Source organism: Crocodylus porosus, unplaced genomic scaffold (assembly GCF_001723895.1).
Source record: "Crocodylus porosus isolate Cpor-Errol unplaced genomic scaffold, CroPor_comp1, whole genome shotgun sequence".
In the NCBI taxonomy this organism is placed as follows: domain Eukaryota; kingdom Metazoa; phylum Chordata; order Crocodylia; family Crocodylidae; genus Crocodylus; species Crocodylus porosus.
In genome coordinates this window covers 112,323,893-112,341,240 of record NW_017728886.1, presented here as the reverse complement: position 1 = coordinate 112,341,240, position 17,348 = coordinate 112,323,893, and the positions used below count along the sequence as shown (strand labels likewise).

Below are 17,348 nucleotides of genomic sequence, written 5' to 3'. Positions count from 1 at the left end.
ACATACAGACATTACATCTTCTCACTCCCCCAGTAGAAACTATGTGTGTTCAAGCATTCATTTAATTTCTCCCAGAGGAAACCCAGAAATTCTCCCTTGCAAGAGAAACCCTCTTACAAAAGCAAACATCTGTATACTCCCCTCCTGCTCTGGTTTGGGAGGTGAGTAAAAAAGTGGGGCAATGCTCCCCACGCTTTCCCAAGCCAGGTACTGCCCAGTCAAGAGAAGGGTCAGGGGACATTGCACTGTTTGCTCCAGACCCCCAATCTGGGCTGGCCCAGAAGGTGACTGGAGCAACAGGGAAAAGCCCACCTACCTTCCTCAAGCTGCTGGTCCCTGCTTCCCTAATCTGGGTCCCTGGTCTGAGGAGTGGACAAGGGGTTTGCTGTGTTGCTCATTTAGCTTAGTTCCTGACCACTAGGAGCTGAGAAGCAGCTGTTCCTTGGTCTCCACTCTCAGGAGCAGGTAGGAACTTGGCCCTGCTGCTCCAGTCCCAACCCAGACAGGTCTATAGGAGGGGAAGGGAGTGCCCATTCCCAAATCTGGGTGGTCCCAGTGCGGGGAAACACAGGGAGTTTTTCCTTGCCACACTGTTCTTCCTAAAAATGGGAAAACTGGATTAGCCACTGCTCCCCAAGACCAGGATCACACAGTATTTCCAGGAATGAGAGGACTGGATTAGCTGTTGCTCCCCAAACCTTCCCTGGACCAGGATCACCCAGTTTTGGGAAAGTACGAGAAACAGGGGAGGCTGACTACCTCCACTGCTCTCTCTCTTGATATCCTTTCTAGAAATGGACACCTGTTTGTGGCCTTTGTAACCTAACTTCATCCAACTGAATTTAGAAAAGTTGCTCAGTTAAACCTTACTGTGTCCTATACATGGTATCCGTTGTCATGTTCATCCAGCAGTTAAAAACAACTGTGAAGTGCCAAAGCATGGGATTGCCTTTCCAAAATATTGAGGACCTCATCTGGGAAGCCGGGTATCCCTGGCCATAATTCAGCCACAGAATTTACACTTAATGATAAGCATGAGCTTAAATCCATTCATATTTGGTGGAGCACTTAAGCACTTGCTTAGCTTTCGTATATGAGATTGCAGCATTTCAGTGATTCTGGTAAGATTTGACGCTACTCACAGAAGACATTTAGCAGGTGCACAAGTTTGGATGTAGATGTTTTGTTTTCACCAGTAATCACTTTTCTTTTCAATTCACCAGCACCTGCACATCCTCATGACAAAGCAGTCACCCCTGCAATTGGTCCAGGTTTCTTGGAGAACTCTGGAACAAAGACAGCTACCAATGTATTTCAATGCCTCTAAATAGGATCTCCACAGGTTCCTTCCTCAATACAAGTTGAGGAGGAAGGAAAAGGAGAGAACTAGTTACAAATTTTAATTAGGTTTTTAATAAAGATTAAAGCAAAACATTAAGAACCTATATAGTCCTTTCGCGCGCGCAGGTGTGTGTTAACTGGAGGTTGAGCACAAGGCAGGAGAATTTCATGTTCCACAGGACACCTGGGAAACCAGAACCAATCCATTGTATTGAAAAAGAAATCTGAGAAATAATAAAAAAAACCCCAGACATTAATGCTATATTTTATAAGCTCTTCTAATATGGCTCCAACCATATGATGGATCTGAGATCTAGGGTTTGAGGGTTGTTTGTTTTTTGGTATATCTTTGCTAGGTTTCTAAGTTACATTTATACATCTCTGCAAGCTGTCAAAATCTGTCTCAGGTTTTGCCACATACCACATGCAACCACATACCTGAAGTGGCTCATGTTAGAAGCTGAGAGCGCTAGAGGACACCTCCATGCTCTTGCCGGAAAAGACGGCTTGAGTCAAGGCTAGCCCACCCACCCTGAAAGGGGGGCTTGCAGGGGAGGTGCAAAGCATCCTGGGATGCTGGGGGGCTGTGAATTAACTCGAATCTAGAGCGGATCTGAGACAGCAGTTCAATAAACCAATTTAACCTAAATCAATTAAGTCTGATACTACATCCAATCAAGTTTATCTTAAACCTGCTTCAGCCATTTTGAAAGTGGTTTAGGTGTACTGAATTTCTGTTGTGTTAAGATTTGAACTGGTTTCTGATCACTTAAACTGGTTCATATGTAATTTCTGTCCCTAGCCTTAAGGACAGCCTGTTCCATCCCATTACTGGACACTTCAGTTTTGCTCACTGAAGAAAAGTTCACCCTAGCCAAAGCAGCCCAACTTCACAACCTGCATGTATGTATGTATCTTGAGCTAGCTGTCTTCCATGACAGTCTACCTGGGAGAAAGTCTAATCCAGTGTGCGGGTGATGGGAGGAGTGAGAGCACTTTCTAGATCCAAGCATCACTTCCAGACCAAGCCAAAAGCATCAAAGAGGAGAGGAAGACAGGTATAAAAGAAAAAGGATATGAGAGAGTATATCATAAGAGTGCTGGTGGGTATGATTATCCTGTGTAGTGACCTAGTGATGCAGTAAAAGACTCTCATCTCCTCCACACCCTGCTCTTCAGGCAAGGAACTGCAGGCAGCATTTGACTTTGCAGCCATGTTTGACTGGTTCTTGAACTGGCCTGTGAAGCAGCTGGTTTGGGAATGGACTAAGGAACCACTTGTAACTCTGAATGATTTGGATGGATGGTCATCACTGATGAACCCACCTGGGACTTCTGACTCTTCATGTATCAACCTCCACTACTTGAGCTAAAAGAATGGGTTCTGTTAGGTTAAAGATGTAACAGAATCCCTTTTCTACCATGTGAATTAGCTGCCACAAAAGGGGAGTGGAGTGCCATGGTGTTTTTATCAGAAAAGAACAGGGACCAAACCAATGTTGTTAGTGGAACAGCAGCAGAAGGAAGGTAAAGTCTTGCCTAAACCTGAGCCAGACTTAAAAGGAATAAACATAAACTCAGAGAGGTAGATAAAACAGCACAATAGATAGGGTAGAGATGGACACAATATTGCTCATAACAAAGTCAATTTAAATATGGAGGCTTCTCCATATTTAAATAGCTTCATCTGGAAGTGATTCTTGGATCTACAAAGTCCTCTCACTCCTCCCATTATCCCCACATTACATGTGGTTTCCTGCCTGCAGGTCCTTACCCTATACTTTTTTTTTTTCCCAAAGAACACCCTTATAGGATTATAGGAAAATAGGGCTGGATGGAATTTCACAAGGTTATTTATTTCAGACCCTGTTCAAGGCAGAGTCATCCCTAATTGAACCATCCCAGTCAAGTGTCTTGCTAACCTGCTCTTGAAAAATTCCATTGATGGAGATACCACAGCTTCTCTAGGCAAACTGTTCCACTGCTTGACCACCCTTGGAGTCAGAAAGTTCCTCCTAATTGCCAACCTAAATTTCTTCTTGTGGGTTGAAGCCACTGCACCTGGTTCTGTACCCTATGGCCACCAAGAATAGAACATTTCTATTTCCTGTTATCAAATTCTCCCTCGGTCCTCTTTTCTCCAGGTTAAATAAACCTAGTTCTTTCAGCCTTTCCGCCTAAGTCATGTTTTCCAGCCTGCTAATAATTTTTGTTACTCTTTGCTGGACTCTTTCCACCCTGTCAACATCTTCCTTGAATTGTGGAACCCAAAACCCGATGCACTACTCCAGATGACACCTTATCAGTGCTGAACAAAGTAGAAGAATCACTCCCCTTGATTTGCAAATGACACTCCTGTTGATACAACCCAGCATGTTTTTAGCTTTTAATTTTTTTGTTTTGTTTTGTGCAACAAGCACACTGTGGGCTCATATTCAGCTTATGAACTATTGTGAGCTCCAGGCTCATCTCTGCAGTACTGTAGCCTAGCCACTTATTCCCCAGCCTGTATTTGTGAATACTATTATTATTATCCTAAGTGCAAGACTTTGCTCTTGTCCTTGTTGAATTTAATCTGATGCATTGTGGACCATTTTTCAGTCAATTCTGGATCCTACCCCCTACCCTCCAGAGAGTATGCAACTCTACCCAACTCGATGTCTTCTTTAAATTTGCAAATCATTAGTGAAGTTGTAAAATAATACCAAACACAGGTCAGGTCCCTGGGGAACTCCATCATATGGCTGTTTGTTGGGCATGATGATCCTATCCATCTTTCATTTAGTCAGTATTTCCTTACCTTATTAACGAAAATGTTGTGGGAGACAGTGTCAAAATCCTTGTTAAAATCAAGGTATTTGACATCCACAGCTCTCCCTCCATCCACAGAGCCTGTAAACCTATCATTGAAGGAAATCAGATTGATCAAGCATTCACATCTAGTTTCTCTAGGTAATTCCTAATGTATTCTTCCTCTACTCTAGAGTGTTCACCACTTTCCTATCTTTGTTGTCAACTTCAGTCTTGTGGCTGATATTATGCATGAAGACTTAAGTAAAAAGGCATTAAAAATCATGGAATCATAGAAAATTAGGGTTGGAAGGGACCTCAGGAGATCATCTAGTCCAACCCCCTGCTCAAAGCAGGACCCTCCCCAACTAGATCATCCTAGCCAAGGCTTTGTCTAGCTAGGTCTTAAAAACTTTCAAGGATAGAGAATCCACAAACTCTCTGGGTAACCTCTTCAAGTGTTTTACTACCTTCCTAGTGAGAAAATTCTTCCTAATATCTAACCTATACTTCTGTTGCTGCAACTTGAGACTATTACTCCTTGTTCTGTCACCTGTCACCAATAAGAACAGTCTAGCTCCATTGTCTTTTGAACCCCACTTCAGGTAGTTGAAGGCTGCTATTAAATCCCCTCTAAGTCTTCTCTTCTGAAGACTAAATAAGCCCAGTTCCCTCATCCTCTCCTCACATGCCATGTGCCCCAGCTCCCTCACCATTTTTGTTGCCCTCTCCTGGACTCTCTCCAATTTGTCCACATCCTTTCTGTAGTGAGGGGCCCAAAACTGAATACAGTACTCCAGACGTGGCCTCACCAGTGTTGAATAGAGGGGAATAATCACTTCTCTTGACCTCCCACTTCTCTTGGCAACACTCCCACCAATGCAGCCCAGTATGCCATTAGTCTTCCTGGCAACAAGAGCACACTGTTGGTTCATATTCATTTTATTGTCCACCGTAACCCCCAGGTCCTGGGAGTGCATGAACTGTCCCGTCCTAAGTGCAGAACTTTGCATGTGTCCTTGTTGAATCTCCAGTTTGTCACTCTGAATCCTAGCCCTACACTCAGCCTCGTCCATGTCACCTGAAACTAGACTGCTTCTACATTCAGTAAAGGACTTGAACTTTCTTTGGGTTTTGATGAATTACAGCAACTAAAATATATTTTCCAAAACTGACATTGGAATAAATTGGAACAAACAAAGCCAAACCTCTGTAAGTTTCACTTTCAGCCAATATGGTATAACAGACAGAAACACTCCCTGAACTCCTCAACATTTTAAGTTATTTCTCTAAGAACACTGATGGAAAGAGGCAGGAAATTGCATTTATATCTGAGCAGCCACATCATAAATATGTCTGGAAGATTAAAATCATCCAGTCAGGAGACAGAAATGCACTATATATGACCTACAAGACTGAGTTCTGGGTATTAAACATATTTAATGAATTGCTCTGAACTTTTAGCTGAAAATCAAGAGCATCCTCAGAGTACATAACTTTAGTAAAATCTATTATTAAAATATAGGTATGAAAACAGGACCACCTATAGAATTCAATAACAGGTAATTTTCTTTCTTCCTAGAGATGTCCCTGAACCAACCTATAAAATGTTATGAAAGGGGTATAATTCTCTTTGAATGCTAGATAATGATTTTTTTTAAAATAAAGAAAAGTTACCACTTTCTATTAAAGTTATGGTATTTTTACTGATGAGATTATTCACTACAACTATGCAGAAAATTTAAAACAATACATTAATTACTTACAATCTCTTAGCAGATAACAGGTAAACAAGAAATAGGAATGAACCTAATAAGATATATTATTCATTACAACTTGTTCACAAGGCCCTGATTAAATTGCCTGTTACTCTTTTGAGGTTGGATTGGCTCTATATGCCAAGACCCACAAAAGAGCTGGTCAGAAAATTTCTGTTCTGTGGCAAATTCTGACATCTGAAATCTGCTTCTTGTCTTCAGTCAAAACAAAAAGCCAAAATTTCCCAGGGAGGGAACAACCTGAAAAGATTTGATTAGGATCCGCTGAAAGACTGTTTTGGTAGCATCAAATCAGTTTATTTTGATTAGATAAAAATAGGTTTGTTGCAGAAATGACAAAACATTACAATATAAAAAGTAGCATAACGTGATAGCTACATTTTATACCATGTAAAAATACAAACAAAACAAGATGATAAAGATTCTCTTCCATCCAGACTTTCATCAACATTTAAAATGTTCTTGTGAAATCCTTGGAAATTGTCTACATTGCGTTTTCTGACAGAAAACCAATTTTCCTCATATTTTTTCCCCTTTACCAACTCAGCACCATAGCATGAGGTGCTGCTCCCCAGAGGCAGCCACAATCCCTCTTGGGTTCTGAGCCAGCGCAGCACAGGGAATAGCTCCTCTACTCTTCCTTTTACGTGGTCAAATGCCATCTCCCCTTGATCAGGGACACTGGTGCAGTATAACGCACGACCCTCCTGTTTCAGCTCAGGGATGGCAGTGGTGGCTAACCTGTAATAGAGGCAGATAGGGCAGGATCATGGTGCTTGTCTGTTCTCTTCCCTATGCGCATTGTACCGACATGTTTAGGCCCAGACAGAAGCTAGTTCTTTAAAACCTCAATTGTGCAATTCAGTTAATTATAATAGGTAGAGATAATGTTTTTCACTGTCTCAACTTTTCCCTTTAAGGAGAAGCGGGGGGGTTGACAGCTGATGTGAAACACGCTCATGTAAATGAATGAGGGTTGCGGCAAACTGAGAAAGGATGTTCAATGGCAACAATAATTCTCAGTTAGGATATCAGGGAAAAATTGCAGTACATTAAGTAAGCAATAACACTCAACAGGGTGTGCATTCATCAGTCAGGATGTGTACAGAGGGAGCATGCAGAGGCATGACGAACAGCCTGCCATGTCAGCCTGTGTAACAATTATTCTAATGTGATGTACCATGCCATTGAGGGGTAACGTGATCTTGTAGAACGAACACTGAGCAAGAGCAAGGAAGTCATGAGTTTTCATGCCAGATCTGCAACCGACCCACTTTGAGGCTCTGGGTGATTCATTTAACCTCCTTGGCGGGTGGGGGAGAAGATAGGATGAAACCAGGATACAAATGGCACTGACTGGGAATTAGCTGTACTGCATGGAGATCTAATGTGCGTGTCACTTCCCCTATGTGAAATGAGGATAAGGGATGCTCTGAGGACTTGGGAGCTCTGTGGGAGCAAAGGGGCACAAAGTGGACCCAATTCCAGAACAGAACTTCCCAAAGGTTTCATGGGGTGGGCCTGGATGGATGGGACCCAGTGCTGTGGTTCAGACCAGTCTCTACCTTGAACCACCATCGCTCATCCCAGTTTTCTAGAAGCACCATGGCCCCATCTCATCACTGTTCTCCTGTCAAGAGAAGTCCCCCGTGCTGAGGCAGCGGACCCTGGGGCCGTATATCCTTGTGGTGCAGAAAGTTTCTGTGCCTTCCCTCACCCCATAATCTGGTTAGAGTCAACAGAGATCAACTTACTGGGCAGCCATCACCTTGCTAAGAAGTTTTTTAAAGAACAGAAAAAGCGAGAGAAAATAAACAGCTTCAAAGATTTTTTTTTCATTTCCCAAACTGCATATTTCAGCCCTACATATGTCCTTGTGCTGCTTTGATAAACCAACAATTAGACTGTTTTACTTGTTTCTTCAGTAGCATTTCTTGGGCTTTTTTTTTTTTTTTACCAAAAAAATAATTGTTCTTCCTGGAAGGGGGTAAAAATAAGCGAGCAGGGCCCCAGGGAATTATGCATGCAATCTAGAAATAGTGTCTGCCATGTCACAGCTTTGAAATGCTCCAGTTGATTACTCCAAAAACCAATAAAGTATATGCACACAATACCCATAACCCACTTGCCTAATGCAGTGAAAACAAAAAAGAAGGGAGCTCCTGGGTTGCTTTTCATTCCTTGGCTGTACACATGTTTCATTGCTGACTGTATGCATGCACAGCACATACACAAAGAATGGCAATTATTACTAACAGTGCCTGCAATCGTCAAAAGCCTACCAGTGCTCTCACTACAAACATGTTAGATTTTGGGGGGGGCTGAGAGGACAGACCTGGATTTACAAACCTCTCAGGCTTTTCCTTTCTTTCATTACTTCTTTGGGGAGGTGATGGGTACTCAACTAGCTACTATTCTATTATACCTAGGAAGTTGCCCCCACTGAAATTAGTAGTTATTCTGTACTCTCACAAGTGTCCCTGAGAGCAGAAATGGGCTCTGAGTTTCTAAATCTAATCTTCAGACTTGCTTTTTGCTCAATTCAAACCCCCTTTCCTCCACAGTTTAATTCAATATATTGGTTTTTTATATAATATGTGTTTTGAAGCCTATGCCTTTCACTAGGGAGGGAAAACAGCAGTATAAATAATGAACTGACATAAATGGGTCCCCCATCACCAATGTAAACATAGATAAATATATACATGTGTATATACATACATAGGTTTTGCATACATCTTGTAGGGTCAATCTTAAGTTTATGGTGCAAGCTTTACACATACATTTATACACACACACACTGTATTAGATCTTTTCTTTCTCCCTCAAGCCTCATGCAGGTCACAAATCCCGTAAACACTTGAATGCAAGCTACATTTTCAGCTTCTCAGCAAGCTTTTGAATGCATTCAGGAATAGACACACAGGCCTCAGCCCTTAGCTATACTCATCTCCCCCTGGGCACAGCTGAAAGAACAGACTGATTGCAGCTCCCTGGGATCTCGTCACTGGATGGAAAATGTTATGCTCCCGGCAGAGTCAGCACCTGCAGAGTTGGTACAACCCTCTACTACCTAGTCACTAGTACATAGCTGACATCAGCATTACTCAAGCCACGACCATAGCACTTTATACCACAGTCCTCTGCTTTCCACCTCTTTGACATCCACCTGGAGGTGTGAAGCACAATTATACTCCAGTGGGGTTCAGCCCAGGTGAAAGCTGGTTTCCTTCTCTCTATCCTCACACCAGGAAAATGATGCAAAAATGTGTAAAGTATAACGATAAGACAGGGATTCACTTAACATTTTTCAATGAATTACAGCTGTTGCCCTTTTATTTCTTACAAGATGCCAGTGGCATAAAACAGAAGTCTCCACAAGGGTGCATGTAGCAAAACCCCCAGTTTTTCTTTTTTTAAAATGTATTTTGAAATGCATTCCCTCCCCTTCCCCAACTGTTTCTGAATTTATCTCTCCCTCTCTATTCCCTATAGGTAAGTATAAATAAGCTAAGATGTAGGATAAGTTTTAACATTTTATTTTAGGTAGTAAGTTTTATTTTTCTCCCCCTTCTTTGCCAATAAGTGCCCTGCTAGTCTGATATAGATATCCACTGTTTTATAAGCGATAATTATTATGTTTTGTATTGACTTTTTTTACTGCTTTCCTATTGTGTGATTACTGTTTTAGGCCTACATATCTAAGTTAGCATAAGTCATGTCAAGTTTCCATCTTGTAATGTCAAGCCTCCATCTTATTCCCATGCCCAGCTGTGTAGCCTATGACTCACACCTACCCCTCCCATGTAACTTGGTTCCTGAATGAATGGGGATGAATGAGGGTGCTTGAGAGACAGTGGCAGTAGGTCTAAAAACAGCTCCCTCTGAATGACCAAACCATCAACACCAATACCTGGACCAATGACCCAGCCCTTGGAACCACCCTCAGCATTCAAGAAACAAAAGATGAAGCAATCCACCGTTGTGCCAAGCTGCACCATGGTGCCTGGAGCCCTCTGGAACAGGACTGACCTTGCCTGGACAGGCCCTCCCCTTAGGAGATCAGAGTTAGTCTGCCCCATAAAACGGGGTAGTGAAGACTGACTCCTTGGGATGCCCTCTCCATCTGGACCAGCAACATGCCACACCACCTATCCACCCAGAGGCCCTGCCGGCAACCCCCTCTGGACAACACCTACTGGACAAGGACCCTTTTCCAGCCTAGATAGGTAGCTATCACCCTCCACCCCCTCTTCAACCAAAGACTTAGACTCTGCTTCTCTTCCCTACCTGGACTCCAGCCCTTCCACTAAATATCTTTCTCCTGCTGCCATTGTGAGTGCTTGTGTGTGTGCATGGGGCTGTGTAGTGTGTTGCCTGTTTAATAAAACTGTTATTTGGACCCCTACATTGGGTTTCGCTTTACTATTCTTTGGCCTTGTTCCAATCTCTGTTCCTCGCCCCTCTAACTTCTCTCTCATTTTTCCCTCTCCTGCTTCTGGCTCACCCCCACCTCCAACACCTGTCCTGAGCTCCTCTCTGCCTCCAAACCCCCTGCTTCTTTGCCACTGTCTTATCTCCACTGCCTTTTCCTTTTCCCCTGAGCAACCAGGTTTCTGCCTCAGTTTCTTTCCTGGCTGTCTCCTCCTTGCCACCACTTACTTTGTTGTGCGATAAACCCAATATAAGCAGCCTATAACAACTTTAGCTCTGCAAACACTAAACCAATCTGCCTGACATTTCACAGAGTGGAGCACTCTCAAAGACAGCTGAGAGGAAGAGCCTTTGACTTGGCCTAGCCCTCTCAGGGTCTACACAGGGAAGGGAGATAGATCCTAGTATGCTTGCCTTAAAGCTACGTAAGATCCAGGTATAAACTGACCCCAAACTACGTTATTGAGGTGGCCTCTGTATACAGCATGGGCTCTGCTGAGTCTATAACTGCCACTGAGCATGGTTCAACTCTTATAAAGTCCACATAGCCCAGCTGAAGACAGGTAACAAGGAACAGCTGACTCGGAATTGGACGAGGTGGGGCTAGGGAGGGGGACACAGCAAGAAGTTTAACCCTTTAACTCAACATGACCATAAATGCTCATTTAAACACTCTGTGTACATCTCTGGTTTCCTCTAGGCTAGGTCCAGAGCAAGCCACTTGCACTTGTGCCCCAGCACAAACCTTTGTGGAGTGTATGGTAGACTAACATTTAATTAAGGTGAGTAAATAAGCAATGAAGTCAAGCTAAAAGAGACCACACAAGACTCTAAAGTCTAGGCAAACCTTTAGAGAACGGAAGGGCTGGTTTGGGCTGAACAAAAGAAAGAAAATGATATGGTGGGAAGTGGACCTGTGTCCTAGTTTAGGAGATTCCCATCCTCCCCAGACAAATCCACTTTGCCTGCCTACATTGTAGCATGACCTTCTCTCAACTCCTTTAGCTCCAGACTGGATTGCATTAGCATCCAGATCCAGCCTTTGCAGCTCAGGCCCATCTTTTACTGAGTTTCACGTTTGGTTGGGCTTAGTGGAGGCATGTGATGTCATACAGTGTGATTCTTCACTAATCCTCAGGTATTTTACTTTTCTATGAATCCAAAAGCACTTTATGCCCAAGTTTCAATGCTTGATAGGTTTCTATTAAATATGGTTTTATATTAAATAACAGTACAGTACATTTTCAAGTCCCTGGTAACTATTAATAAAATCTAAGTCCAGGCCTTAAATGCCACAGATCCATCTCTGATTTTGTAGAACAGTTTCAGAAAAACTCTAGTATGTTCCCTCCCCAAGGGTTAAGCCAAGATGCAGGAAAAGAAGTGTAAATATAGTTATGCATAATTTCTCCCACTATCCAAGTAAATTCTGCCTGGTAACCTTCCACGACCATTGTATAAGACTGACCATATTTCTGGTGAGAGCAAGAGAGATGATTTAACCCCTTAGTTTCCCTAGAGCTAAATAATAAATTCCTTTCAGAGAAGAGAGGCAGCTTACAAAATGGCTGCTGTTGGAAAAAAACCAAAGAGAAGTACCATACAGTACATGCTCTGTACTTTAATTTTCCTGGCAGTGCCACTTAGGAATAGGCTAGCCAGTTCAATTAAATTAGAACTAGCCTAAGCCTTTCCCTGCATTGCTCTGGCTACAAAAGCTCTATGAAAGATGAAGACTTATTAACCATGACTGCTCCAGGCAGTCTCTGGTCCATCTTTGAGCCAAGCTCCCATTGAAGTCAGCAGGAGTTTGTACCAGTTGGGACTGCAGAATTTTGCCCTCTGGTGTTTGTTTCCCCAACAACGAGTGCTTGCTAATTGCAACTGTTGAATGTATGCATATTTATTACACCATGGAGTTGGGGAAGCTGCACAGTCTGCAGCTAATGTGCTGAATCAGACAGTAAATCAGACTGATTAAGATACAAGGTTTAGACTTAAGAGAAAGCTAATTGCATGGCCTTGCTTTTGAAGCTGACTCTTAAATCATAGCACTAGCTGTGACACCGCAGGACAGGTAGCAAAATGGCTAGGAAAAAGCAACCCATACCTCTCAGCAGTAAAAAAGGGGGTTGAGGTTTTGCTGTGGGACCCTCAACCAATATGACCACTGACAGCAGAAAGGCTTGGCGATAGGAAGCAGGGTAATTTTATTCAAATCTATTTTTCTGAAATCTCTGATAGCTATTGCAATGCTCCAGCCACTATTCAGAGCTTCTCTCTAGGAACAGAAACTCCCCTGTAAAAGATGGGAGTGCTAACAGTTCGGCTTTGGACACACTGAACAAAAGCAAGTCACACCACCCAGTATGCAGCAAGAATAAGTCAAGCCTAGGGTTCCAGCCACCAGGTTCTAGATCAGAAAATGGGTTTCCTGCCTTTGCTGTACCATAAGCTAGGAGAACACCTGTGGGGAAAGGCCTAATCCTGGAATGGAAGGGAGAAATTACCTATATTCCTCAGAGCCAAGCCTACTGAGTGAAGTAAGGACCTGGAGAGGTCATCAAGCAGCAACACAAGAAGGTACATGATAGCACTGACATGAACCTGGATAAGCACAAATATCCTGTAGCCTGATCCCCCTGCATTAACCTTTGCTCTACATCACTGTAATGCCACTGACCTGCACAAAGCTGCACCTTTGTACAAAGAGTACAATGAAGGAACAGGTTTATCATAAGAACCTCTGCCATATTCTGTTCTCAGTTATACCGTGAAAGTCAGTGTGTTATATGCATGTAACTGAGGCAACGTTTGACCCCAATTCTTGGCTTCCCTAATCCAGTAACTTTGGAATAACATATACACTTTAAAACTTCTCTTATTTTGCAGCCAAGAAGCAGCTTCTTTACAAGGATCTATTGGAATCCACTTACTGGAAGTCATATAGGAGAAAAAGAGTTGCTTGCAAATGGTTTACAGTGTTTCTACCTCCAAGTATCTGACAACTGAGCTTCATGGTTTCTTGCCTAAATTGCATGACAGTTTTTTTTTTCCTGGTCTCATTTTTATAAACCACTTGAACATCCAGCCCAAACTCATTTTGCTTTGAAATTCAATTAATGTTTCAGCTACAGGCCTGAATTTCTGCCATTGTTTGCACAAACAAAACTTGGCTCTGACAAAAGGAAAGCTAAGAGAAATACAAAGGGAGTGAAAACAAAAGTAGCAAACCCCAAAACACATTTACAACTGATTTCTGTGTTTACTCAGCACAGTCAGCTGTCACATTTGGAAAAATGAAAAAGGCAGGTGGCAACGTTCGTTTCTCACGCTTTTCTACCACTACCAATGCCAAGTGCTGTATAGAGCACCAACAACAGCAGTAGGGTAGATTTGAGACAGAGAGAGATGTCTCCATTCTGCCCCCAAGTCCCATGCAAACCTTATATGGGGAAGTTGAGCTCCACCAGTCTCTGACAGATAAACATCAGGTAGCTGGGGGAACAAGCTGAAAATGCTGCAGCTCTGCAGAAAAGAGACAGTGAGCTGATGTGAATGCAGTGCTGCAGCCCAAATCCAGTAACCACCACTCAAATAACAGTATCAGATTAGACTAGACTAAACTAGGCTAGAGCAGATGGATGTGGACCAGACAACTTCTGCATTTGAGAGTATCATGTTCCAAATTAAGTCTATCTTTTCTTTTTTCCAGTTGGCTGAACCCAAACTGCAGATATGACCCTCCTCAACCTCTACAAGGGCTTGCATCACATCTAGTAAATACCACTGCTTCCCTGCTCCCAAGCATACAGCTTCCTACACCCCCAATGACCCCAATAATCACTACTACCATGCTGGGTGACTTGCACTCAAGTCACCCTGCATATTGGCCTAGGGAGAGAGTAGAAATTCTGATCCCCAAAAATGAATGGAAGGGAGAATCTGTCACCTCCAGCACTGCTAAGGGCAGGCTATTGTTCACAATGAATTTATCTTCATCCCTGAGGAAGGTGATGTGAAAATAGAGGATCAGCACTTTTCATAACTGTGAACATACCGACCTGGGAGGAAAAGCAATTTAGTAGTCATTGAAGGGCTGAGGATAGACCTTAATGTAACCAGATATTCATCCCACATCCACAGAGGTATATGGGCAGTTGGGGCTAAAGCAAGAAAGACAAGGGCACTCAGAGAAAGAGAGTATTTTTCTTATTCTGAACTGTGCCAAATAAAAGGCAATTTTGCAGTACAATTCAGCTCTTTTGCATAAAGGTCTTTCACACCAACTGTATCCCAAATTGCTTTGCAGAGTTAAATATAACAATTACGGAGACCAATAGGCGATTCTGTGAGAAAAAACCATTGTTTTCAAACGTAATTGCTAGCTGTGTCTAGACACTGCAACCAACGCTGTATATTAATCACTGCGATAACACCACCAGAGACACGGAAGACATTAATAAGGAAAAGGAAATGGGAAACATGCGTGCATTCGAGGTTTGAAGTGTGACAGAACACAATGAAAGGGACGCAAGGAGGCGGGAACAGCAGGGCAATCACCAGCCCCAATCAGACCATGGAAGGACACAGAGGAAGGGAAGGATGAGGGGAAGGCGGAGGCAGAGGAGGTTGGAAAGTCAGACTGGGACAAGACCAGGCAGAGATTTAAAAATAAGAATAGCATCTTTGATGAAGGGGCATGCAGAAGCATTGTTTAGCAACAGGGGAAGATACGGCTTTATTTTAAGACTTCATTTTAGTAACTTGCCAATATATCTCCACTCCGTCTAAATCAACACACTTCACAACAAAGCCAGCAGAAGCCAGGAATCCCACACAGGCCTCTCACATCATGTGATATACCTTATCCAATGCACCAAATGTCCTCATGGAAACAAATGTGGGTAAAACCAAGCCTCCATGACACCTGCAGCAGGAACTCCCACCAAGAAATGACAGGGGACAGAAATGTCCTATCACCAGGGAGAGAACACTTTTTACAGAATGGTCAGTTTGGCTTGGACCTCACCACCCTATCAATGAGAATTTCACAGCCTTTGACTCCACCTCATGGGTGTGGATACCACATGAATGACCTTCAGCAGCAACATGATGAGACACAAGATCTTCATAAACCCAAAGTGAAGCCAACTGCCACTGAATGTCAGCAGGAGCTGGGTAACTCCTCCTCCTCTATGCCTTTGGAAACCGCTCCCACAGGAGTCCCAAATTCTCAACAGCCAACTGCAGAAGCTTCTCAAGCCATAGGGAAACACAAGTCCCTCCTGTCCTGGGGCAACAGCTGGATTTTGAAAATGAGTCCTATACCCCAATTACCACTGGAACTCAGTGGAGTACAGTTTGAAAAACCTTGTGTATAAACATACAGCCACCTCTTAAACATCTGCAGGTACAGATGTCTTTATGGAGTCCAGTTCAGAATGACATAGAATCCCACTATGAGCCGCCTACTTTTAAACACGGACATAGCCACTCCAGTTAAATAACGCAGCCTTATTTTACTTTCATTGCCTGTGTTTATAGACTGATAGAACTTATCTGCATTAATAAGAAGGTATCATCTTAAGCGTACAGAAAGAGGAGCTTGCTGCACAGACAGCCCCCATGACAACAGCAGAAATTAACTAGCATCTGGATATTCTTCCTAATGGTCCAAATGGATGTTGGTCCACCAAGAAACACCCCAGTTAGGTGGAAATCAGCTTGCTGAATGCATGAAATGCCAAAGGGCCTGCAAAGTAACTCATAGCAGAATGAGCCATTAATCACTGTAGTCAGCTACATCCCTTGTACAAGGCTCACCTTATGAACTTGAAAAATATTACTATAATAAGAGAATAATATGCCCTTCAATAGCCTCTTCGGGTGCCCTGCACAATGACTGAAGTAACTCTTTGGGATGGATTGTTCTCTACCTGAAATTCTTAACAGAAAAATTCTTCAGCTGTGATTCCAGCTCTGGCTGACATTATTAACATGGCTTTCCTCCCTTCCTCGTTGCCCCACTTTTGCTTCACTTACCCTTTTCACCTTCTCCATTAACCTCCCCTCTCCTCTCTTTAGAGAAGGCCTCATGCCACAAAAGCCAAATGTCCAATCCAAATGGCTTTGAATCAGAGGGAGGGGGAATTCAGTGACCCTCCAATCTAAACCTCCTAGCCCTTGCCTCTCTGGTGGATCTGTTATGTTGATGCTATCCAACTCTTCAAGGTGCTTGAGGGTAGTTGAGCTCTGCCCTCTGCATCTCTGAGCCATCTTTACTTCTCTCCCTTCCCCTCCAAACCCTGCCAAAGATAATAGCCCACAGGTGACAGAACCAAGCGTAAAACCCTACGATAGCAAAGAGTGCCACTGCCTTCAGTTAGACCTATGTCTTGTCACCTGGAGTCTGGTCAGCTACAAAAGCATCTGCTGCTTAAAGAAAAGAAGGATGTGCTGCAAATGGTAATCACAGACCAAGAAAGCAACAGTGACTCAATTCCCAGCTGGCTGTGAGAGTTGCCATCACTCTCCCTAAGTCAGCAAATTGCTAAGTACACTCATTCCTTAAAACTCAGCATGGCCCTTGTAAAATTCCATCCTTCTGTCACCATGTGGGCTCCTAGAGCCCCCTCCTGCCTTAGATTTCTACTTCATCTCTCTCTTCACTTATGTCTTTGTGTTTTGTATATTCCATTTCCAAAGATGCCAGGCTTTAAAAAGTGAGTCCTGATGCATATATACAGAAAATTCTTCTAAAAGAGTGTCCTGGCCATATGGGAATATGCATTGTGAATAATCCCGATGGCCCCAGTGCCACTGCCTAGAACAAGCACTAAACTCCTAAAAATAAATTGCCATTGCTGCAAAACTGACTTCTAGCTGAGAGAAGTCTAACAAAATCCCCCTGACTTTGATCAGGGAGGGCACTCAATGGATTGTTGGCATTATCAAGTCTACTGCAATGGTTATAACAGTAAAATGTATGGGACATCAATGGGG

The 17,348-nt window shown here is 43.0% G+C and overlaps 1 long non-coding RNA gene across 1 annotated transcript in view; it reads right to left on the bottom strand.

Annotated features, from left to right (window-relative positions):
• Positions 1-1,185: 1,185 nt before the first annotated feature.
• LOC109323552 overlaps positions 1,186-17,348 on the bottom strand; it is a 24,629-nt gene continuing 8,466 nt past the window's right edge. Inside the window, exon 3 of the long non-coding RNA XR_002104699.1 lies at positions 1,186-1,350. This is a non-coding gene — a long non-coding RNA (uncharacterized LOC109323552). The remainder of the gene's footprint in view (positions 1,351-17,348) is intronic.